The sequence below is a fragment of the Rhincodon typus genome, chromosome 26 (assembly GCF_021869965.1).
Source record: "Rhincodon typus isolate 14 chromosome 26, sRhiTyp1.1, whole genome shotgun sequence".
NCBI classification, from domain to species: Eukaryota; Metazoa; Chordata; class Chondrichthyes; order Orectolobiformes; family Rhincodontidae; genus Rhincodon; species Rhincodon typus.
Window position 1 is genome coordinate 23780147 of NC_063357.1, and position 25462 is coordinate 23805608.

Below are 25462 nucleotides of genomic sequence, written 5' to 3' on the forward strand. Positions count from 1 at the left end.
GATACCATTGGGCTGCAGGGTTCCCAAGCGGAATATGAGTTGCTGTTCCTGCAACCTTCGGGTGGCATCGTTGTGGCACTGCAGGAGGCCCAGGATGGACATGTCGTCTGAGGAATGGGAGGGGGAGTTGAAATGGTTCGCGACTGGGAGGTGCAGTTGTTTATTGCGAACCGAGCATAGGTGTTCTGCAAAGCGGTCCCCGAGCCTCCGCTTGGTTTCCCCTGATGTAGAGGAGGCCACAACGGGTACAGCGGATGCAGTATACCACATTGGCAGATGAGCAGGTGAACATCTGGGATGGGGGTGAGGGAGGAGGTATGGGGGCAGGTGTAGCACTTCCTGCGGTTGCAGGGAAAAGTACCGGGTGTGGTGGGGCTGGAGGGGAGTGTGGAGCGGACAAGGGAGTCACGGAGAGAATGGTCCCTCCGGAAAGCAGATAAGGGTGGGGAGGGAAAGATGTCTTTGGTGGTGGGGTCAGATTGCAGATGGCGGAAGTGTCGGAGGATGATGCGTTGGATCCGGAGGTTGGTGGGGTGGTACGTGAGGACGAGGGGGATTCTTTTTTGGTTCTCATTGCGTGGACGGGGTGTGAGGGATGAGTTGCGGGAAATGAGGGAGACACGGTTGAGGGCGTTCTTGACCACCGAGGGGGGGGATGTTGCGGTCCTTGAAAAACGAGACAACTGAGATGTACGGGAGTGGAATGCCTCATCCTGGGAGCAGATGCGGCGGAGGCCAAGGAATTGGGAATAGGGGATGGTATTTTTGCAGGAAGGTGGGTGGGAGGAGGAGTATTCTCGGTAGCTGTGGGAGTCGGTGGGCTTGAAATGGATATCGGTTTCTAGGTGGTTGCCCGAGATGGAGACAGAGAGGTCCAGGAAGGAGAGAGAGGTATTAGAGATGGTCCAGGTGAACTTAAGGTTGGAGTGGAAGGTGTTGGTGAAGTGGATGAACTGTTCGAGCTCCTCGTGGGAGCACGAGGCGGCGCCGATACAGTCATCAATGTAACGGAGGAAGAGGTGGGGTTTAGGGCCAGTGTAGGTACGGAAGAGGGATTGTTCCACGTAACCTACAAAGAGGCAGGCGTAGCTTGGGCCCATGTGGGTACCCATGGCCACCCCCTTTGTCTGTAGGAAGTGGGAGGAATTGAAAGAGAAGTTGTTGAGGGTGAGGACGAGTTCGGCTAAGCGGATGAGGGTGTCAGTGGAGGGGGACTGGTCGGGCCTGCGGGACAGGAAGAAGCGGAGGGCCTTTAGGCCCTCTGTATGGGGAATGCAGGTGTATAGGGACTGGACGTCCATGGTAAAGATGAGGTGTTGGGGACCGGAGAATTGGAAGTTCTGGAGGGGTTGGAGGGCGTGAGTGGTGTCACGGACATAGGTAGGGAGTTCCTGGACCAAGGGGGAGAAAATGGAGTCCAGATAGTTGGAGATAAGTTTGGTGGGGCAGGAGCAGGCGGAGACAATGGATCTGGTTTGTGGATTTTGGGAAGGAGATAGAAGTGGGCAGTGCGGGGTTGGGGAACGATTGAGGTTGGAGGCCGTGGGTGGGAGGTCACCTGAGGTGATGAGGTTGTGGATGGTTTGGGAGATGATGGTTTGGTGCTCGGGGTTGGGGTCATGATCAAGGGGGCGGTAAGAGGAGGTGTCGGAGAGTGAAACGTCAGCCTTTCTACTCCTATGATGCTGCTTGGCCTGCTGTGTTCATCCAGCTCTGCAACTTGTTGTCTCGGATTCTCCAGCATCTGCAGTTCCTACTATCTCTCATTTAAATGACAACCTACTGGTGGGGAATTATAGTTTATTCATCTTTTAAAATTATGTCAAGCAATTTATAGTGATCAAACTAAGCTTGATCGTTATATGTTCAATGTGTGTTTATTTATAAAATAAAGCCGGTTAATAATTAGTTTCTGGCTTTGTTTTTGTAAGGCATTTCAGTCCCCTTTCAAGAATTGTATCTAAGAGCCTGGAAGCCTTTTCTCTGGCCTGTACCTCATTGCTGTGGTTCTTCCCTGCTCAAAAGATCTTTGCCATCTACTTACAGCAACTCCTGTCTTCCAGCCAGAATGCATCTCCATTTTAAGAGATGCAAGTTGGCTTTAATTGATGCTTACCACACATGATCGTGCTGAGTGCAGAGTCACTTAACAGCCATTTTAGCACTGGGCTGCATGCCACAATCATGGAGATGAGCAAGCAGCAATTTTCCCTCTGACCTGCATGGGTGCATGATCAAATGGCAATCAGCAACATTTCCTACAGGAAACAAATAGTCTATGGACATGTTTAAAAATGTGCAATGCACTCAAGTGGACTACATGCAGTATGTAAAAATTGCAGGAAACAATGGCAGGAAGCAGAGAGTTTGCATGCTTCTTGCATCACTTCCAGTGACCCTAGAATAATCATGCTTTGTGGACCTGGTTCCCACTAATGGATCTTAGCAAATGTTTAGCTTCTTTGTGTATGTAAAGAATGATTTTAAACATATTTTTAAAAAAAAAACTTTTCCAATCTGCAGTAAAAGCTGCAGGTATGCCTGTAGCTTTTTGTAATCAGTCTATCGGCTCCAATTTAAAACGAAGGTAAGGTCACTGTGGGACTGCTGGCTCCTTACAAAAAGACTGATGGCGAGTTTAACCCGAGAGTCACCATGTCTCAGGCAAGGGGCAAGGTTGAGAAAGTGAGAACTCATGTTGACCTCAGCCAGTGCAGGAATTGAACCTGTGCTGTTGGTATCATGCTACATTGTGGTCTAGCCATCTAGCCAACTGAACAAACCAACTCCCAAACCATAACCAATACTGACTGCCACTCCCTCCACACTCTCAGTTTAAGTTTTTGTTGCCATAAAGCCTATCAGGACTGTCCTTGAGCTGTCTTCTTCCGTGGAACAGTTGGTCAGCTCATTTTCTAGATCAGCTGATGTACTATGACTCAGAAATGGGAGGTTCTGAGCTGGTAATCTGATCCTGATCATTTAATTAAAACCTGGACAATAGCCAAGAGACATTAAAGTAATGAATCAAATGTCAAGAAAAAATTTTGCTAATCACCTAAAACAACTTGAGGCCAAACCTTATGCTGTTGTGTGTAAAATTAAAATATTATCAATGTATGTATCGATTTTTAATGTCATTTTAAAATGTGTTCATATTAATTTTGATGGAGTTTGACTTTTTATAAACTTTAGATGGCCTGAATCCAAAGCAGAATAATTAACTTCGCCTTTTACTGTATGAATTACTGCTGTGGGCTGAAATAGTTCATCTTTGATATTGTGGGGGTGGCATCATGGTTTGTCTTTTTCTAGTTTTTATTTGTTTATGCAATGTGAACATCACTGGCTGGGCCAGCATTTATTTCCTATATCTAATTGCCCAGAAAGCATTTAAGAGCCAACCACATTGCTGTGGATCTGGAGACATATGTAGGTACAGATGGCAGATTTCCTTTCCTAAACAAAATTAATGAACCAAATGGGTTTGTCTGACAATCGATAAGGTCTCCAGTAGGCTAGCTTTTGATTCCAGTTTTTGTTTTATTGAGTTCATATTCCATCATCTACCATGGTGGGATTTGAATCTATTTGTAAGGTTACCACTGCAGAGGACTGTCCTATAGGGGAATGGGGGCCAGGCATTTCCATCCGATGCCTTGTGTAATCCATGTCTCACTTCATTGTAGTTAGCAATGAAACACAACTTGCACCACAGTGGTACTAATTCTCTCATTGGCCAGGTTTCACACCAAATAACACATAGCAACTCGTGTGCTTTTGGATAACTGACCGCTATGGACAGGTACACATCTGTTAATTCCTTCAGCAAAGGCTTGCACAGGATGAGGACACAATCCCAAAAGATTATTAAGGTTTTGGAGTAGATCTGTAGCTTGGTAACATCCTCAGTGCAGCCTCTGATGAAGCGTCGGTGTGTTCTCCCGCCTGGTTTTTAAACTCTGGGGTCCGTTGCGATGGATTGCCTCACTTCCGGGTTTCCTCCGTGCTGGAATGTATATGGGATCGAGTTCAATGTGTTTATTAATAGCCTGCTTCGTGGAGTGCCATGCTTCCAGGAATTCTCACGCTTGTCTCTGCCTAGCCTGTCCCAGGATCTTGCTGTTGTCCCAGTCAAAGTCGTGGTTCTCCTTGTCCATGTGGATTGAGATGAGTGAGTATTGGTTGTGTCTTTTTGTAGCCAGTTGGTGTTCATGTACTCTTGTTGTTAGTTTCCTTCCTGTTTGTCCGATGTAGTGTTTCTCGCAGTCTCTGCAGGGGATCTTGTAGATGACATTGCTCCTGTCCATGGCGGGGGAGTGGGTCTTTAGTTCGGGTGAGCACTTGTCGTAGGGTTGATGTGGGTTGGTATGCCACTCTGATACCCAGCGGTCGTAGAAGTCTTGTGGTGAGTTCTGACATGTTCCTGATGTAGGGTAGTGTGATGAGTGTGTCGGGGCGCGTAGAATCTTTCTGATGCTGTTCCTGTAGGCATCTCCTGACCCAGTTCTTTGGATATCCATTATCCTTGAACACTTGGAAGAGGTATTCCTCCTCCTCTTGGCGTAGTTCCATGTTGCTGCAGTGTGTTGTTGCCCTTTTAAATAGTGTTCGCACACAGCTTCGTTTGTGTGTGCTGGGATGGTTACTATTGAAGTTCAATACCTGGTCAGTGTGTGTGGCTTTTTGGTGTACTTTCGTTTGCAGTTCCCCATTTGTCTTGCGCTCTACCATGACGTCCAGGAATGGGAGTTGTTTGTTCTTCTCTTCCTCTCTGGTGAATTTTATTCCGGTGAGGGTGTTGTTTATGAGTTTGTGTGTCTCTTCTAATTTGGTCCGTTTAATGATGACAAAGGTGTTGTCCACGTAGCGTATCCATAGTTTAGGTTGGATTTGCAGAAGGGCAGTCCTTTCCAGTCTTTGCATCACTGCTTCTGCTATGAGTACGGAGATAGGCGATCCCATGGGTGTCCTGTTGATTTGCTCGTATGTTTGGCCGTTGAAGCTGAAGTGGGTGGTCAGGCATAGGTCCAGTAGTTTAAGCATGTTGTCCTTGGGGATGGTTTCGCTGGGGTCATGTTCTGGGTCAGGAGATGCCTACACGAACAGCATCAGAAAGATTCTACACGCCCCGACACACTCATCACACTACCCTACATCAGGAACACGTCAAAACTCACCACAAGACTTCTACGACCGCTGGGCATCAGAGTGGCACACAAACCCACATCAACCCTACGACAAGTGCTCACCCGAACTAAAGACCCACTCCCCCGCCATGGACAGGAGCAATGTCATCTACAAGATCCCCTGCAGAGACTGCGAGAAACACTACATCGGACAAACAGGAAGGAAACTAACAACAAGAGTACATGAACACCAACTGGCTACAAAAAGACACGACCAATACTCACTCCTCTCAATCCACATGGACAAGGAGAACCATGACTTTGACTGGGACAACAGCAAGATCCTGGGACAGGCTAGGCAGAGACAAGCGTGAGAATTCCTGGAAGCATGGCACTCCAAGAAGCAGGCTATTAATAAACACATTGAACTCGATCCCATATACATTCCACCACGGAGGAAACCCGGAAGTGAGGCAATCCATCGCAACAGACCCCAGAGTTTAAAAACCAGGCGGGAGAACACACCGACGCTTCATCAGAGGCTGCACTGAGGACGTTACCAAGCATGGTAACGAAACGTCTGCAGAACGACAAACCAGCTCGGCGAGCCAACCAACCTCAACACAAAAGATTACCTTTTGAATGGAGCATTTTTTTTTTAAGCTGTGTCTCATTGTGAGTTTAGCCCCACTTGCCTCCTCTAGTCAGGTTTGCTGGCATCAGTCAGTGTAGCACCCTTAATTGCAATTTTGATCCCAAAACTAAGCATTTGCACAAAAATAATCCACCTCCATTACCATAGGGTCAAGTAACTGAAGAGGTTTGTATTCACTAGATGGATACAAAACTGGCTTGGTCATAGATGACAGAGCAGGGGTGCAAGGGAGCTTTTCAGAATGCAGATCAGTAATTAGTTATGTTCTGCTGGGATCGGTGCTAGTACCTGGAGAAAAATGTAGGTGGTCTGATTAGTAAGTTTGCAGACGACACCAAAATTGGCAGAGTTGCAGATAGTGAGGAGGACTGTCAAAGGGTACAGCAGAATATAGATAGATTGCTGATTTGGGCACAGAAATGGCAGATGGAGTTTAAGCCAGACAAATGAGTTGATGAATTTGATCTTCCAAAATGCAGGTGTGAATTATACCATAAATGGCAGAATCTTTAGGAGCATTGACATATGGAGGGATCTGGGCATACAGGACCACAGTGTGAGTTCACTAGAGCTTGGAGGAAGAAATCTACACCAGCAGGTACATGCTTCACATGCAGTCACATTTGTGAACATGTTTTCCATTTCATGACACGTTAATGAATTTAAAACATGTCATCAACCATGAAGGTCGGGCAAAGTGACCTGCTCAAAGTTCTGAGAACTTGAGAGCAAAGCCTTAACACTCCATTCAGAAACTGGTTGTTGCCTGCTGCCCTTTTCAAAGCTGCAGACAGACACAGGAAATTTGCCCAATTTTAAAGCATGGCAAATAAACCAAAACATGTCTGATACCTGTAAAAGAGGTGTGTATCTTTGCCTAAAAAGAAAACACCCACAACAGGATGGATTAGATTGAGAGAGGGTGATGCTAATGGTTGAAAGACTGGCAAACTGAAGTTGTATCATTCCTCCTCCCACCCACCTTCCTGCAAAAATGCTATCCCCTATTCCCAATTCCTTTGCCTCTGCCGCATCTGCTCCCAGGATGAGGCATTCCACTCCCGTACATCTCAGTTGTCCTCGTTTTTCAAGGACCGTAACTTCCCCCCCCTCAGTGGTCGAGAACGCCCTCAACCGTGTCTCCCACATCTCATCCCTCACACCCCGTCCACGCAATAAGAACCAAAAAAGAATCCCCCTCGTCCTCACGTACCACCCCACCAACCTCCGGATCCAACGCATCATCCTCTGACACTTCCGCCATCTGCAATCCGACCCCACCACCAAAGACATCTTTCCTTCCCCACTCTCATCTGCTTTCTGGAGGGACCACTCTCTCCGTGACTCCCTTGTCCGCTCCACACTCCCGTCCAGCTCCACCACACCCGGCACTTTTCCCTGCAACCGCAGGCAGTGCTACACCTGCCCCCATACCACCTCCCTCACCCCCATCCCAGGCCCCAAGAAGACTTTCCACATCAAGCAGATGTTCACCTGCACATCTGCCAATGTGGTATACTGCTTCCGCTGTACCCGCTGTGGCTTCCTCTACATCGGGGAAACCAAGCGGAGGCTCGGGGACCACTTTGCAGAACACCTACGCTCGGTTCGCAATAAAGAACTGCACCTCCCAGTCGCGAACCATTTCAACTCCCCCTCCCATTCCTCAGACGACATGTCCATCCTGGGCTTCCTGCAGTGCCACAACGATGCCACTCGAAGGTTGCAGGAACAGCAACTCATATTCTGCTTGGGAATCCTGCAGCCCAATGTGGATTTCACAAGTTTCAAAATCTCCCCTCCCTCTATGCATCCCAAAACCAGTCCAGCTCGTCCCTGCCTCCCTAACCTGTTCTTCCTTCCACCTATCCCCTCCTCCCACCTCAAGCCACACCTCCATCTCCTACCTACTAACCTCATCCCGCCCCCTTGACCTGTCCGTCCTCCCTGGACTGACCTATCCCCTCCCTAATTCCCCACCTACACTCACCTTTACTGGCCCCATCCCCGCCTCTTCGACCTGTTTTGTTTCCTCTCCTCTATCCATCTTCTATCCGCCTCCCACTCTCTCCCTATTTATTTCAGAACCCCCTTCCCCTCCCCCTTTTCTGATGAAGGGTCTAGGCCCGAAACATCAGCCTTTCTGCTCCTATGATGCTGCTTGGCCTGCTGTGTTCATCCAGCCCTGCACCTTGTTGTCACTTTGTTGTGAGTCATGCTGGTGCTCCAAACACTATACCACTCTCAAAACCCGTCTTAAATTGATGGATCATTCTAAATTTGCAGTATTTGCATATCAAATGTTAGTGTTAAGGATCTCCATCATAGTAGAGTCCCCATATCTTGTTCAGTTACGATTCAGTTTATTAAATTTAAAATGACTAAACTACATTTAAAATAAATATACAAAAATATTATTTATTTTTCTTCCCTCAGCTTAAAAAATTATTCAATTAATCAACCTATTTGGAAATTTTATCACACATTTCTGGGGCAGGATGGTCTTGAGCCTCCTTGCTCAGCGGTTATGGATGTTATCACTGTGCTACAAGACTCTGCAAAGAAATTTGTAACGAGAATACATAGCTTTTGATTGACTCCAAGACCCATAGAGGCCATGAGCTAAGTAGTAGCTTAAAGAGGCAGGCTAGGAAGTTGAACACTTCCTAGGAAGTCCTGAGGAAGTGTCACCAGACCCAAAACGTTAACTCTGTTTTCTCCTTCACAGATGCTGCCAGACCTGCTGAGCTTTTCCAGTAACTTTGTTTTTGTTCCTGATTTACAGCATCCACTGTTCTTTCGTTTTTTTTATCAGGCTAGGAAGTTAGCTGCCAAACTTCTAAGCATATTCCAGACCTAAGGCAATTGCAAAGACAATTGGCTGGCTTGTAAAATAGCTTTGTTCTTTTTTGTTTTTAATTTAATTATACATTATTTTGACATGCTTCATGGTAATTTGGAAAGAATTATCAGATCTTGCAAACAAATATACAATATAGACACAAACATACTTTAATATTCCAGTTACTAATAACTTCTGCTGAAATTTAAAAAAAGACTAATCCACTTCAAACTTGCGTACTTTCCTAAATAAAAACTTTACTCTAATTTGCAGTTCCAACTTAAGTATCAATATTGAAAGGTGATTCTAAATCTTAAGATAACCTCAGAAATTACAGCAAATGGTTTGGATTTTTTAGTGTACCTGCTTTTTACACCAATTTCCTTTTCATTAAATAAATACATCTGTGTTTATAACCCTCTAGCCAGGAGAATAATAAAACAACTAATAATTTATCCTGCAAACTCCAAACCAATTTAATGTTGTGGTTTAACTATTAAGAAAAACTGACCTACCCACAGTTCACAGCTGTAACGTGCCTAAACACAACGCACACCATATTTAGACAGGAATGCCTTGAATGTGGTTAATATGCCTTTGGCCTTTGTTTGTTTTCTGTGAAAACTGGGAAGTCCGTGCCAAGAAGCCAAGGAAGCTGAGTCATTTGCATGTATGCTGGAGTTCACAACTCTGGTTGGACATGTTCCGGGAGAATTTATCACATCAACCACCCTAACCAGTCAGGCAGCCGTCTCCAGGTTTTTTTAAACCAACAAAATTGTTCAAAGAAAATTAGAAAAAAAAAAAATGCCTTTATAGTTTTTCTGCTGGGTTACTCACAGCAGTATTGAGGAGATATATCTTTCATTCCTGGAGACTCCAATTGTCCTATTGGATTGATGACATCAACATACATACTTGTAGCAGCGTTGCTGGATATGTCTCAAGATTAAGGATCCTGATTGACTTCCGTCCCCTCTTTGTTGACTTTTAACTTGTTTTGTTATTCACTTGTGGGATGTGAACATTGCTGGCTGGGCCAGCATTTATTTCCCATCATTAATTGCTCTTTAGAAGGTGGTGGTGACCTGCCATCTTGAATTGCTGTAGTCCAAGTGCTGTAAGTAGCCCACAATGTTCATCCCTTTACGAGCAAAGTATTTACGGAGGCATGGGATTGAGGGTGATTTAGCGGTTTGGATCAGAAATTGGCTAGCTGTAAGAAGACAGAGGGTGGTGGTTGATGGGAAATGTTCATCCTGGAGTTCAGTTACTAGTGGTGTACCGCAAGGATCTGTTTTGGAGCCACTGCTGTTTGTCATTTTTATAAATGACCTGGATGAGGGCGTAGAAGGATGGGTTAGTAAATTTGCGGATGACACCAAAGTCGGTGGAGTTGTGGATAGTGCAGAAGGATGTTGTAGGTTACAGAGGGACATAGATAAGCTGCAGAGCTGGGCTGAGAGGTGGCAAATGGAGTTTAATGCGGAAAAGTGTGAGGTGATTCACTTTGGAAGGAGTAACAGGAATACAGAGTACTGGGCTAATGGTAAGATTCTTGGTAGTGTGGATGAGCAGAAAGATCTCGGTGTCCATGTGCATAGATCACTGAAAGTTGCCACCCAGGTTGATAGGGTTGTTAAGAAGGCGTACAGTATGTTAGATTTTATTGGTAGAGGGATTGAGTTTCGGAGCCATGAGGTCATGTTGCAGCTGTACAAAACTCTGGTGCGGCCGCACTTGGAGTATTGCGTACAGTTCTGGTCACCGCATTATAGGAAGGATGTGGAAGCATTGGAAAGGGTGCAGAGGAGATTTACCAGGATGTTGCCTGGTATGGAGGGAAGGTCTTATGAGGAAAGGCTGAGGGTTTTGAGGCTGTTTTCGTTAGAGAGAAGAAGGTTAAGAGGTGACTTGATAGAGACATACAAGATGATCAGAGGATTAGATAGGGTGGACAGTGGGAGCCTTTTTCCTCGGATGGTGATGGCTAGCACGAGGGGACATAGCTTTAAGTTGAGGGGTGATAGATATAGGACAGATGTCAGAGGTAGGTTCTTTACTCAGAGAGTAGTAAGGGCGTGGAATGCCCTGCCTGCAAAAATAGTAGACTCGCCCACTTTAAGGGCATTTAAATGGTCATTGGATAAACATATGGATGATAATGGAATAGTTTAGGTTAGATGGGCTTCAGATTGGTTTTCACAGGTCGGCGCAACATCGAGGGCCGAAGGGCCTGTACTGCGCTGTTATGTTCTATGTTCTATGTTCTATTTAAAAATGTAAAATGTGTGTATCGTGTAACAGAAATTTGGGGGTAGGCAGTGTTGTTGTGATAACGACACTGGACCAGTAATTCAAATCCTTGGGCAATTGTTCCAGGGACATGGGTTCACATGCAAAGAGAACAACAGTTTGTACTGCACAAGAAATGCACCTAAAATGTTTCTCTTGCAATATAAATTGGTTCCTTCGAAAGATGGTATTCTTGCATTTGCCTGATGAGCGCAAGATAAAAAGCTTCAACAGCGTGTCTTCTTTTCAGCAAGACCCAAATTCTGTATTGCCAAGTGACTATGCTTTAAAATATTCATTTCAGCAAGAATAAATAACATCTTCAACTGGTAAAAATTGTAAACTGATATTACAATGATTATGACAAAGCAGATGCTACTTAATCAGATCAAGCAGCCATTGTAGAATGTGGTCAGTTTATCCCTTTTTTGTCTCAGTCAGGACTGCAAATTTACAATACAGTGCAGCACAGGAATAGGCCCTTTGGCCCACTAAGCTTGCACCGATTCCTAATCCTTATTTTAAACTGCTAATTATTGCCCATAAGCGGTTTCTGTCCCTCTGTTTGCCTCCTGTTCATGTACCTATCAAGACACGCCTTAAACATTGCTAACGTGTCTGCTTGCACCACTTCCATTGGCAGTGCATTCCAGGCACCCACCAAACTGTGTGAAAAAAATTTCCCTGCCCTTCTCCCCTAAATTTTCCCCCTCTCACTTTGAACCTATGCTCTCTTGTAGTTGCTTTTCGCCCTGGGAAAAGGCCTCTGGCTATTTACCCTAACTATGCCTCTCATAATTTTGTATCCGTGTGCCCCTCCGACTCTTTCCAGTGAAAATCATCTAAGTTTTTCCAATCAGTCTCATAACTAAAATGCTCCAGACAAGACAATATCCTGGTAAACTTTCTCTGCACCCTCTTCAAAGCATCCACGTCCTCCTAGGAGATTGGCAACCAGAACTGCACACAATATTCCAAATGAGGCCTAACTAAAGTCTTATACAGCTGTATCATAATTTGTCAACTTTTATATTCGATGTCCTGGCCAATGAAGGCAAGTGTGCTATATGTCTTCTTGATCACCTTATTTATCTGTGTTGCCACTTTTAGCAATCTGTGGACCTGTATGCCTAGATCCCTCCATATGTCAATACTTCTAAAGATTCTGCCATTTATTGTATAATTTACACCTGACTTTGACCTTCCAAAATGCATCACCTTGCATTTGTCTGGATTAAGCTCCATCTGCCATTTCTGTGCCCAAATCAGCAATTTATCTATATTCTGCTGTACCCTTTGACAGTCCTCCTCGCTATCTGCAACTCTGCCAATTTTGGTGTCGTCTGCAAACTTACTAATCAGGCCACCTACATTTTTCTCCAGATCATTGGTACTGGCACCGATCCCAGCGGAACACAACTAGTTACTGATCTGCATTCTGAAAAGCACCCTTGCACCCATACTCTGTCATCTACGACCAAGCCAGTTTTGTATCCATCTAGGTAACTCACCCAGGATCCCCTGAGACTCTACCTTTTGTACCAGGCTGCTTCTATTGTTGCAACTTTAACAAAAAAACCGAGGTCTCACGAGCTGTTTACTTTGTTGGCTTTGAAGCAGACGACTCAACACCTCTGGCTCAATTTTTCTTCATTTAAAAAAAACAGGACAAAATACACCTCTTATAGTCATAGTATTGTCACAAGCTGATAATTTCCCCTGTCATTCAAGGTTCCCGAATCCTGCCATTCCTGTGATGTGAGAAATAGGATTTTTAATGCACTAGCACAATGCAATCTTACAAATACTGATAGAAAATATCATCCTGGAATTCCACTTGTCTCCAATTTAAGCTTCATAAGATGTTGTAGTTCTATGGTTTGTGGGCTATTTGAAATCATTTTAAAGCATTCCTGTTTACTCTCTGTAGGTGGAATAGAATCCAGCAAGAACAATTTGATGACTTTTGAAATTTCCTGCTTCTAAAGTAAGTACATTTCCTCTGTAGGTGCAGTGAATTTGAAAGCCAGAAGCATTATTTCACCATTACCGTGCCTGTTAAGATGTATAGCTAGAATTGAATCCTGAACACTTGGCTAAATCTGTAGTTATATATTTATATGTTTACATGGCAAAATGAATAAACAGAATTTAAATGCCATTAGATGGCTTAGTTGGTCTTCTAAACCAGAAGATAATCAAGATTTTTATTAACTAATCTTAAATTATGTTACACCTTTGAGCACCTTTCAAGTGAGACTATATTTATACAACGTTGAATTCTTCTCTTATTACTGCGTATGTTGGGATTAGGATAGTTATATTCTAGGGGACAGTGAATGAATCTCTTCCCCCACCTTAACCTTGTAAAAGCCACGTAGCCATTGCCTGGTACGTAAAGCTGGTCCAAAAATTATACTTGTGCACTTTTCTGCTGTATTTTGTGTGCTATTGGACAACTTCCATCAAAATCCTAGTGAAATGTCTTCTCTAAATTTTCTTGTTCTTAGTTTTGCATTTATTTAGGGCCTGGTGCTATTGCTATATTTTGAAAAACAGAAGAAATGCAGTTAATAAAACAAAAATGCATGAAAAACAAATTCTAAGAAATCAATCAAGTACATAGATACAATACTGAAGTGTGTTTTTAAAATATAAGAAATACAGACAAAATATGTATTGTAAACCATGCCTTGTACAAGAGATAAGGTTACAGTACAGATGTGCATGCATATGTAGATACCTAATTATGATGTTTTCTGCTTGAACTTAAAAATGTCATTATGTCATCATGTTGATTAGTGAGTTAATTGCCTCATTTAGATTGAGCATATACAAGTAGTGGGCATTGATTGATGAAGTACTTTCGACACATGGAAAGACGAATTTTGTGTAGTGTTGTCCATTCTGCTACCGAGAGGCCCATAGTGGCAGTTCACTTTGCCATCAATAGTTTGGCATGGAGGGTATTATGTCCATGCAACCATTTATTAAGTTGGTTCCCTGATGTCTGGGCCACCTGTGATTTCTGCAGCCTTGATGAGTCCATGTTCCACGCCTATATTGGATGTGCAAGATTTGCATTCCTTTTTCTATTATTTAAAGCGGCCATTCCTCAATATTTACTTCACTTCAGCTCCAAGTTCCTAACCTTCAGTGATGCAATTTGGACGATGTCTAGTGTCCTTTTTAGCCTGCTCCTGGGCAGTGTTGTTTATTCTGAATGAAGCAATTTGGCGTCATCCTGCTGATTGCAGCATTGACTTTGGATTCTGGAAGTCACTGTTGCCTATGTGCCTCAGAGGCCCATGCAATCGATAAGAAAATTAGAGGGAGTGCTGCTCTGGGCCTGACCGAGTTGGCTAATCTGTATACCTAATTATATTTGTCAATACTTCATCTTCCCACCACCCCTTCCCAATTCTCTGACTCTACAAATTCAGGTGATGTGGAAGTTTCTCTGTTCTCCTGAAATGTGTTCTTTTGGACTTCGGAAGACTAGTATTTTGCTGGGTGAAAAAGGTTTGACTTTGATTCTCTTTCTGACAGGTTGAGGTCTGAGGTCCCGTTCAACTTAAGGACATTTTAATCTTTTGGTTTTCCTTCATGGAGGGTGTCGTACTTGTTGGAACAAGAAGTTATTCTTGCAGTATCCTGAAGCTCCAAAACAGACAATTTCAGATGTATCTTGTATCATTGAACATTGCTGTCCATTCTCAATGCTGGTCTCTATTGGGCTGTACACACCATATCCTCTCATTTTCATATCTAATTTGGAAGCTATTCTGCAAATTGAGATAACAAGGTGTAGAGCTGAATGAACACAGCGGGCCAAGCAGCATCAGAGGAGCAGGAAAGATGACGTTTTGGGTCTAGACCCTTCTTCAGAAATGATTTCTAAAGAAGGATCTAGACCCGAAACATCAGCTTTCCTGCTCCTTTGATGCTGCTTGGCCTGCTGAGTTCATCCAGCTGTACACCTTGTTATCTCAGATTCTCCAGCATCTGCAGTTCCTATTAAAATTGAGAGTTGTTTTCCAAGATGTCCAATTCTTGACAAGAATCAATAATCAATCATTATTTCTGATGTCTTGTTTTGTCAATGTGATTTCTTTCAACTTACTTAAAATGTTATTTTGCATTAATATCGGTGCTGGTGCTCTGTGACGCTGTCCTGGAGTGCTTCTCTACATTCTGCACTTAAAATGAAGGATTCCTTCATTCGTAGCTAAAATGGAGGTTCTTGTCTTTCGTAATTATAATTGAAGTTTTCTGTCTTTTTGAGCGCTTCACTAGATGAATCCTGCAGTTCAGAGTTAATTGCTCCTGATTCCAAAATGCTTTAGTGAATGAATCCTTCTGTCTGAGACTTCAGTAAATGATGTTTGCTTTAATTATGTTTTCATAATGACTCCCGCTATCCAAAGCTCTGAGATGAATTCTGCTTTAACAATGCTTGATGATTCCTGCTGTCTGCAGCTCTAATAATGATCTGTATTTCTTCCATTGTGTTTTCCTGGATGACTCCATTTTTTCCATCATTTACCTAAATGCTTTCTGATATTCATGCAGTTTCGTCCATTCTTAGTAAAGTCTCCTAACTTTCTTCTGTTACGCCAGGCCTGATTAGGCTTCCCAACTACTCCTTTTGTCGCTTTAATTCTGGTGATGCAATTTCCCTGTGTCTGCGACCTGGATTTAACTTGTTTTTGTGACTGTTTAATTTTCTTTGCCCATGGTGGCTGCCTGCTAAGGCAGTGACACTCCAGTCTGAACTTTTCTGTTTGCTTTCATCGCCTGTAACATTGCACCAGAGGTTTCCCTTACCTCCCAGGAATTTTATCCTTTATTTGTGGAGCCTCTAATGTTTGTTCTTTGGCTGAATTGCAACTCTTGACTGCTCCTGCACATCACTGCAGCATGATGCAGTCTGTATCTGTTTTGGAGAAACTAGTTCTCTCTCTTCATGGAGTTCTCAATGCGACTGCTGCAGTGTACCTTTGTACTAGATCTGAAAAGCTTTTACCATGGACTCAAAGAAATTGTATGTTGAACTTAGCCATGTGTGTTTCTTCTGCTGTTCCTTGCCATCAACTGACTGTCTGTCTGCATGAACAGACTATTTAAAATTTCTGAAGATGCTGAAGAATCTTCAGACTCCCACCACTGCCAGAATATTATATGAGGCATCTAAACTGAGTCTGCACCTCACCATGTGGTAGGATTGCTGCAACTATCTTCCAAGTGTTAAGGGATCCATAGGACCTGTTTGGTCTAGGGTGATAGAGGAAAACCAACTACTAGGCTGAATGGAAGAGGCTGTTGTGTTGAACAAGAAGTGACTTGTTGCAGGTTACATTCATTTAATAGGCATTGTTACTGAGACTTTGAGGAAGATATGGTTATTAGGTCTTTCTTCTTTGACATCCTAAGCTGCACTGCTCGGTATTGACCCCTCAGACCCACATAAAACAAACTCCAGGCATTGGGAGATGAGGTGTTCATTTGTTTGCTCCTTTCCATGGTTATATCTGCAGCAGGGTTTCTTTTGAAGAAGGAGTATGTAGTGTCTGCTGGTGTACATGTGGCCTTCTGCCATTGGTGGTAACTTCAAGAGCAGGCATGCATTATCTCTCTCTCTCCACCCTTCAAAGTGTTATTTTAGTTTACCTAGTTATGGTTTCTTTAAAATTTATTTATGTTAAAGCTCCCCTTTAATCAGCTGCAGTTAGCTATTTACTCTCCCAATTAGTCATTTGTTCCTTCCCTTTTGCCTTCATAGATCAGTGGCCCCAAGTTTGAAAATAATGATTTGTGTGGAGATGTAATAAAAAGTAACAAATTTCAACCACTTACAAATAGCTATAATAATCATAGTTTCAGGTTGAAGGATGATCACTTGGGTTATGTGCTGGTGCATGCCAGAGCCTGGCAAGTGCTTTTATGTCTGGAGAATAGATAATTGCACATATTTTGGGGGCAATAGGGAGATTCAGTAAGGTGTCTAGTTATTTACATCATGGATGCAAGAGTAGAACTGCTGTGAATATCTATTTCAGGATTGTATGAGTTAGCTCCTGTCAAATCTACTTGCTAAAATTTATTGTAAATGCAGTATTGCAGATGATAAATATGGTTTAGAAATACTGGCTCTCTAGGCCCAACATGAGCTGTAGTCATAGAGTCATAGAGATGTACAGCACGGAAACAGACCCTTCGGTCCAACTTGTCCATGCCGACCAGATATCCTAAATTAATCTAGTCTCATTTGGCCCATATCCCTCTAAACCTTTCGTATTCATACACCCATCCAGATGCCTGGATTTTTGTGATTTTATGTTCTTTCTAAAGTCAATCTTAATTTAAAACAAAGTGCTGTGTTTAGTTATCAGGATTGATGGACTCTCTTTAAGCTATATCTTTCTATTTTTTTTCTTAAAATTATGCAAAATGTAGCTGGATTGTGGCGACAGTGGAAATACTTTTCACTGTATTTGCTGTTTCTCTCATTGTAAAATACACGTGACAATAAAATCAGCCGTCCATCTGTTTGTATCACAACCTGTGGCATGGAACACTGCAAACATTAAGTGGAGCAAGCTGCAGGGCTACAGGATGGGATTAGAAAGGGGCATCTGATTGTCTTTGTCTTTGGGTCAGTATGGACAAAATGGGCTGAACAGCCCCCTTCTGTAATGTATCATTTCTGTCGTTCTGTTTTACTCAATGAGTGTTACAGTGGATGCATTTGTTTAACGCGAGATACTACCCATGAGACAGTACTATTATCTTCCAGAAATCGAGGCTCCACAAATGTCATGTAGCAGAAATGCATGTGGGACAAGTGTAAAGCAATAAATTTTATGGATGAGATATACCACTGCATTCACTGAAGCAAATGTGATTTTTTCATTCAGATTAACTATTGTGTACATGCAGACACATTGTTCATCGATCATAAATTGCCCAGATGCAATTTACCAAAATACAAAATCTTACCAATTTGTTCTGGGATTGATGTAATGTGGTCAGGTGATCCATGACCTCCAGGATTGTTACAGAAATATTGTCATTCTTTTCATGAGCATGAATAAAAATTCAAAATGTGGAAGCTAAGTTTTAAACCCAGCTGGGCCCTGCAATTTGCAAACTGCAGAGCTGGAACAGGCAGTGTTCATGCAGCCAGGTTGTGGGCAATCAACTTCCTGTCAAAACCAGACAAACCTTGAACTGCCTGGCCAGATGCTAATGGGGCCACATTTTTTTGGGACAAACTGTTGGTTACTTCGTCCATGAACCTGCTTTATTGGAAGAATGTTACACAGACTTGGCACTCAGCTCAGTAGGAGGCCAGAGCTCAGTGTGACAAGGATAACATTTGACTATTGAAGGTTCAAGTATTGAAAGTAGTCACCTCATTGGATCTTCCTGCTCCCGTCCGATTGATAGTATTGAACACAGACGACAGAATCTTTGAGCAGCGGATGCCTGGAGCCCCAGCTTGCTCTGATTTTGTGCCTTCTTTAACGGTGTCTCCAGAGAGCACCTTCAACTGGCAGCCAAGCTGCATAGCATTTCCAGCTCCTTGTACCTTGTGGTGAGCAACATCAGACTGACCAGACCCAGAAGACCACCTCTGTGAAATGACCAGAAGACTAGAACCAGCCCTAGATCAGAGGGAAAGTCTAAATTGACAACTACAGATTCTGAAACGTCAGTCAACTCTCAAAGACTGAGGAACTGAATGGGTACTATCAGCCCTTTTGGATAAACAATTTAAATACAGTAGAAGGGACTGGTGGATAGGGTGTAGTAAATCTCAGAAGCATGTGTCAGAGGTAGCTAGCTAGTGTAGAGGTAGACAAACAGGAGGCTGGATAAACACAAGAAGCCAGGCAGCATCTGGAGGAAAAGAGCAGTCAATGTTTCAGATATAACCCTCCTTCAGGACTGGATGTGGGGGTAGGGGGAGCTGCAGAATAGATTTGAGACTCGTCTTTACTGAAGAGTCCTGTGAAGAGATTGATAAAGTACAATAGTAGAGTCTGATAAATACTGTTTTTGAAAAGGTGTTCAATAAAGTTTGTGTTGGATCTTCCCCGACTCTTGTCCCTTCTTATGATCTTATCATGTAAAATGCCTGAGTTAAAAAGGGTTACTGCAGACTGGTCAAGTTTAGTCAGGGTACATTTTACCCATCTTTCACTTTACAGCAGTAACTTCTAGCAAAGCTTCTCGCAAATGCATTATACTTGCCTTCCTTTGTTCATTTCTGCTTCTTGGCCTTGTATTTCCTCCCTGTTCTTTTCTATTATAAGTATTTTTAAGAAATGAATAATAATATTTTACACAATGCAGGCTACTTTCAAGATGCAACAGTAGTAGTCGTGGAGCTCTGTTGTGGAAAATTTCACAATTTATTTCTTTTATTTTGTATAACTAGTTCCAGAAAATGTATTCTTTTAAAATTACCTTCAGTGAGATCTATCTTTTTAAAAGGAATGTGTTTTGCAGAATGGAGACTGTAATCTGGTTGTCTAGATTTGAAGAGCAGGGATGTTGATTTCAAAATCAGCAGTTTGAGCCTCAGAAGGACAAGAGATTTATTGATTTGTGTTTCAATCAGCAAGTTGTTTTGAAGACTGACCAGTATAGAGCTGCAAACAAATTCACTGGGCCAATTTTCTAGGCCCCTTATTCTTTACTTAAATGTATTGGGTGGGGAGTAGTAGTGATTTACATTTAGCCCCAGTAGTGAGCAAATTCCTGGAAGCCGTTCCCTGAGGTGCTCTACTGCATCCAACTATTCGTGCTTTACAGAGGCACATTCTCAACATTCTCAGTTCACGTTGGCACTCTTCTTTTGTTTCCCTTCCCAAATGTTCAGTTTGCTGCTCTTCTTCCTGTCTAAATTGAGATGAAGATGTTCTTTCCTTTCTTTTCAGTCCCCACAGTGATAGTGCTTGAAACTCCTGCACAAGTTCATGCTGGTTTTCTTCTTTCTTGTTACCTTTAACACGGGTACTATCTTCCCAAGGGAGCGATTATGCCTCCAGCCTACCAAATCATTCATATTTCCTTACCTCTATTACTGTTTTCTTAACTCCCCTAGACTCTCTCTCACCTTCTTCTTACCATTCATTCAATAATTTTAGTCTTTTATTTCCTAATTTTGAGTTTTAAAAAATGTTATGTGTACCCTTTTCATTCTCAAATTCCCTACTTTCCTTTTGCTATGCATTTTTTTTCCATCCCTGTCAATTCCCTTTGCATCCCTTTTTCTGTCTTCTGCTTATGCCTAGTATGACCTAGTGATAAATGCAGCACTGTTCCTATTGTTGTGATTGCTGTATCCTGAGAGTACTTGCCTGCTACGTACAAGTGGAATTTGGGATCATTTGAATTGGGTGTATGCCAAAAAAAAGCAACAAACTTGTATGATTTGGTGCTCCCCAGATGTGGTGGCGGTGGAAACGACCTTGGTGTTCTTATTGATCTGAAAATGCTGACAAAAGCCAGAAAGTTAGCTGACAATATGAACCTGGTTTTGGAGATTCCTATTCAGTACTATCGAGAATTGAAACTAGGGAATTATAAGCATGATTGTTTGGTTTTATTTTAAAAATTAAGTTGTATGTTTGTCCCCTGTCCAATTTTGTAGAATAACTTGTAGCTGTAACACATCAGCAACTACATATATTCACCTAAGACTTTCAATTTAATAAAACATCCCATGATGCTTCACAGAAGCATTGTAAAACAAAAATATGATACTGAGTCACATGAGCTGGTCAAATGATCAAATGTTTGGAGAAATAAGTAGTTGTTAAGGTCTATTTTGAAGTAGAAATGTGAAGCAGAAGGACAGGGAGGTGCTGGCAAGATATTTCTTATGGCTGAAGCAGCTGGCGGTATGGCCACCAATGCTTGGAGAAACTAAAATCCAGAATGCTGAAGAGGCAGATTTATAGCAATGCAGATATTTTGCTGGATTTTTGGGAGTGGAGGAGATTAAAGAGATAGGGAGGGGCAAGACCATCTTGAGATTTGTAAACTTGGTTAAGAATTTTAAAATCAAAGCGTTGCTGGTCTAGAAAGCGTTGAAGGGCGAGTGAAACCTGCTGCTAGACTAATACTAACATTAATTGCCTATTTAAGGACCTAAATCAGTGGGAAGGTAGATCCATACATAGTGTTCTCGCAACAGACTTATTTGAGGTGGAGGCTATAGTATGATCGAATATATTAGATGAAGTCCCATGAAAGGTTTGTGATGCCATGGATGGCAGTGACGTATACTCATGTGACCTACGAAAGTAATATGGAAATCAGAGTATAAGGAAGTATTCTCATAACTGTAAATGTGTTGCAATAAATCTTATAACTTTGTTTTCAGGAGCTATTGAACCTATTCCAATTGTACAGTACAATCTATCATGTCAAGTCAGGGAAAGAAAATGATAGAAAAGTCCCCACCTAACCGTAAAAACAAGGTTGATAAAGATAAACTACTTCCACTGATTGTGATTCTAGAAATGGGAGCATAGTCTGCGAGTTAGGGCCAGACCATTCACGAGAGCTGTTAGGAAGCACTTTGACATACAAAAGATGGTAGATGTTTGGAATGTTCTTTGACAAATAGATGCTGGATCAGTTGTTAAGATAAATCTGAGAAAGATAGATAATTTTTTGTTAAGCAAGGGTGTTAAGTGATATAGGTCAAAGGCTGGTATATGGCCTTAGGCCACAGATAGCCATGATCTCATTGAATGGCAGAACAGGCTCAAGAGGCTGAATGGCCTACTCCTGTGCCTATGTTCTTATTCTGGCATTTGCCCTGCGACTGATGAAAGGCCAACAGGTCTGTAGTTCTCTGCTTTCTCTTTTTCACTCCCTTCTTCATTGGAAATGGCAAATGTCACCCCACCAAACTACAGAAATCATTGACGATTATATTCTAAAATTCTATTCAATGCTTTGACCGTCTTAATTGACATTTCCTTTAAGGCTATGGAATATAGATTATCAGATCCTGGAGATTTATCAACTTTCAGTCCCATTAATTTCTCTATTAAAATCTCCTTAATGCTAATTTTCTTCAACTCTTCATTCTCCCTAAACTCTTGAATCTCTTGTTCTGGGAGATTTCTTGCATATTACTCAGTGAAAACAGATAAAGCATAATCATTTAACTTACCTGACATTTTTCCATTCTCCATTATAAATACTCCTCACTCTGCGCCCAATTAAACCACATTTGTTTTATTCAAACATTTCCTTTTTATAGTGGGTTTCTTGTTTTTGCATCCACGTTGTGTTCTTCCTTTCTCTTGTCTTGATCTCTTTTGCTGGATTCTGAAATGCTTCCAATTCTCAGAATTACTGCTATTTCTAGCAACTTTTTAGACCTTCCCTTTAACCTTACACAATCCTGAAATTCATTTGCGAGCCACAGTTGACTGACATTTTTTGAGTTTTTGCATCTTGCAGCAATGTATGTTTGCCATAAGTTGTATTAATTCTTCTAAGGATTATCCATTGATTAAGTATGGTCAGCTCAGTTGGCTGGACAACAGGTTTGAATTGCAGTATGGATTCAATTCCCACACTGGCTAAGGTTACCATGAAATATTCTCCTTCACAAACTCTTCCCTTGCCTGAGGCATGGTGACCCTCCGGATAAGCCACTGGCAATAATATCTCTCTAATGAGAGAGCGTCCCCTGGTCTGATAAGACTGTGGTGACTCTACCTTTTACTTTATTCCCAAAGATGTAATGCCTTTTAACCTCAGTCAGTTTTAACTTCGGGGGAGGCAATGGCCTAGTGGTATTATTGTTGGACTGTTATTCCAGAGACCCAGATAATGTTCTGTAGACCCACGTTCGAATCCCACTACGGCAGATGGTGGAATTTGACTTCAATAAAATATCTGAAATTAAGAATCTAATGATGACCATGAATCCATTGTCGATTGTCTGGAAAAACACACGTGGTTTGCTAATGTCCTTTAGGAAAGGAAACTGCCATTCTTAGCTGCTCTGGCCTATGTGTGACTCCAGACCCACAGCAATGTGGTTGACTCTGAACTGCCCTTTGGGCAACTAGAGATGGGCAATAAGTGCTACCTTGCCAGTGACACCCTGATCCCGTTAATGAGTTAAGAAAAAAAACTTGTGCCTCATAATTTCCCTTGTTCAAATTAAATCATTTGTTTCAAAATTAGCCACCTCCCTTTTAAACACTATGTAAAATTAGTATTGTGGTCACTCATCCTGAAAAAGGTTCTTTTACAACAGGATTGTTAATGAGCGCTTTCTTATTACATAATACTAGATCTAAAATAGTTTGTCCTCTCGTTGACCGCTCGCACGAGAGTTTGCTAGACTAGTTCTTGATGCTGAAGATTACTAGTAAAAGCAGAACATTGTATTTTAAAAACTCATTCAGAGTGCTACCAATAACATGCTTAATGTTACAACTTTAATGCTATCTGCTGTTATAGAAGGAAGTGACATACACTCATGATCTGACAGTCTAAGAGAAAGTAACATGGAAAAGAATTTGTCTAAGGATGTGTTCTTGTTAGTGCAGATATGCCGTAATAAAATTTAAATTTTATAGCTAGCAGTCTTTTGAGAGGTATCGAAACTATTCCAACCAACAAAGGTAGGAAGATTGTGGGAAACTGCCTGCCCTCTTCCTCCTAAATGTCCCCCAAACTGCCACCAAACTTGCTACGGAGGTGAGCACAAGATTCCATTTTTATCAATATTTTGAACTGAAAGTTTGACTAGTTATGTGTTTCCACTTACAACGGTTATTATGGTTTACTCTTGGTTATTGGCATCAGGTTTGTTAGTACATGATATAGAACACAATTGGCTGGATAGGCTTGGACTTTTTTCGCTGGAGCGTAGGAGGTTGAGAGGTGATCTTAGAGATTTTTAAAATCATGTAGGGTATAGATAAGGTGAATAGCAGGCATCTTCTCAATTGGGTGGGGGATTTCAAGACTAGGGGGCACTTTTTTTTTTAAGGTGAGAGGACAAAAATTTTAAAGATACAAGGGGCAGTTTTTGTTGCACAGAATTGTTCGTGTGTAGAATGAACTTCCAGAGGAAGTGGTGGATTTGGGTACGATTACAATGTTTTTAAAGACATTTTAGATTATTACATGAATAAGAAATGTTTGGACAGACATGAGCCAAACTCCGGCAGGTGGGACTAGTTTAGTTTGGAATTATGGTCGACATGGACTGGTTGGACTGATTGGACTGAAGGCTCTGTTTCTGTGCTGGATGACTGACTCAATGACTAGAAACATTAATAAAGAAAACAAAATAGGACATGATGTTTATGGTTCTAGGCTGTGTTTTTTTTTTGCAGCATCTGTTAACATTGTAATTGTTTTATAGGGTAACAAGTGTGTTATCATAAATGTATCTCAACTGCATAAATGTCTTAGTCTTTTATGTTGAAGATTACTCGTAAAAGCAGAACATTCATCAGCGATATATTTGAAAACTCTCAATGCTACATGTAACATGCTTAATGTAACGAATTAAACTACTTTCTGATTCACGTGACAATACCTGCTAATATGTTAAAATGGTTTGAAATGGCACAATTTCTGTCTTTTTGCAGTCTTTTGTTGCACTCCTATGAACAATACCAATCCTATATTAAATCTTTTTTAATGTCTCTGACCTCAGAATGACCTTTACTAACCACATTAGAAAAACAGTCAGGATTCTAATCTGCAGCTTAATGAGCTACTGAATGACTTTTTGCCAATGTTTACTGAACAGCGGTTAGCTTAAAGCAGTGCAGCATCTTCTTAACCGAATAACCTAAGGTGTTGAAGATGGTGGGGCAAAAGAGGACACATGGAATTAGTCACTCGTTGAATGGTGAAACAGGCTTAAGGTAGTAAAGAGCAAACTGTTGTTTTTTTTTATTTTTACAGTGAAATAGTGTTTCATACAATTCTCAACACATTGTCCGTATATAGAACATTTTAGTTTTGGAATCCTCTGTATGGATGATAAAATTACTTTAATTGGGAGTGTTTCTTTATTTTCTGTGAGTACATGTTCAGTGTTTGTTTGCTGAACCATATCACTTAAAAATTTCAAGGTTAATAGCAACTGTGTGTGATTTTGTTTCTACGGTGACTTGTACTAATATTTTCAGAAGTAGAAAAGGTCAGTCGTGGTATAATGTATGCCAACTTGTATTGACTTGTTCTTGAAGATCATGTATGATTTTTTTTGATCATCGGCTATTTATTTTACTTTGAACTGATCAAACTGATAGATTTTGTGCACAGAATAATGAAGGTGTGATGAGTGCACACTGCCGAACCTATAATAGAATTCTTAGGCTTTTGCTATGTATGTAATGCCCGTTAGTAGTCTGGGCTATAGCAATGCTGTTTCCATAGCAACCACCCTGTTTTAAATGTTTCTTTATTAACTAAAGTTTTGATCATCACATTTACTCATAGGAAATTAATGTCTTGCTCTCTACATGTAGTTGG

General features: G+C 41.8%; 1 protein-coding gene across 7 annotated transcripts in view; it reads left to right on the forward strand.

Moving 5' to 3' along the window:
* Positions 1-25462, forward strand: part of LOC109936781 (rab effector Noc2) — a 251067-nt gene that overhangs the window by 130127 nt on the left and 95478 nt on the right. For 6 of the 7 annotated variants that reach the window (XM_048612714.1, XM_048612711.1, XM_048612716.1 and 3 more), the window contains one exon: positions 12852-12908. The gene's annotated coding sequence lies outside the window, so the exon portion shown is untranslated. Of the gene's footprint in view, positions 1-9727; positions 9747-12851; positions 12909-25462 lie in introns of those variants that run through there. The other variant, XM_048612715.1, reaches the window with a different exon arrangement.